This window comes from Artibeus jamaicensis, unplaced genomic scaffold, assembly GCF_021234435.1.
Source record: "Artibeus jamaicensis isolate MK-2021 breed Jamaican fruit bat unplaced genomic scaffold, CSHL_Jam_final contig_384, whole genome shotgun sequence".
NCBI classification, from domain to species: domain Eukaryota; kingdom Metazoa; phylum Chordata; class Mammalia; order Chiroptera; family Phyllostomidae; genus Artibeus; species Artibeus jamaicensis.
In genome coordinates, this window is record NW_026521810.1 from 16959807 (window position 1) to 16960559 (window position 753).

The 753-nt window shown below is 35.3% G+C and overlaps 1 pseudogene; it reads left to right on the forward strand.

The window, feature by feature from the left end:
- The first annotated feature begins 294 nt into the window (after positions 1-294).
- On the forward strand, positions 295-394 carry LOC119049505 (uncharacterized; annotated as a pseudogene).
- The last annotated feature ends 359 nt before the right edge of the window (positions 395-753 follow it).

Sequence of the window (753 nt, forward strand, 5' to 3'; positions counted from 1 at the left end):
TTATATCGTTATGGACCCATGGGTATTTATCTTCACTGAGTTAGAATCCAATATTACTTTATTTATCTTGTTGCTCAAAACATGCTAGAATTGGCCCATTGGAAGTGCTTTTACCTAGCTTCTCTCTTCAATGTACGCTACTATCGCTCTACGTGTGTTTAACTTTCCCTTCTTTCTAGCACTAGAAGTTGGCATAAGCTAATGTTGTATATTTACTGTTCCAGTCCTTGAATCAGCCATTTCTCCACAGAACCTAAGTTCTTCTCATTTCAAAACATTAGAAATCAGGCCCTGGTTCTCACTTCGGCAACATGTACTAAAATTGGAATGATGCAAAGATTAGCATGGTCCCTGCTCCAGGATGACATGTAAACGTGATTTGTTCCCCATTTTTTAAAGCAAAAAAAAAAAAGAGATGTAAATGTCAGATGTGTTCATTGTTGTTATGGTGTTATTATTCTATGCCTCTCAGATAAATGCTGATAGAAGATAAAGTACATTTGCTTATATTAATTTCTTTAAATACAAATATTTATAAATATTTGCATATTTATTTATCTGTATCTATATTAGACTAAACATGAGCTCATGCTGAAACTTCGACTTGAATACATTACCACGTGGCCCATTCTAGCCTCCTCCCCTTGCTCGTTTTCTATAACATTCCATTTCAAAAGGGACAACTCTGCTCCCCACCCTGTGCCATTCATTTCCTTAATTATTCAATTCCAGCATTCATGTATAATGGTCTTA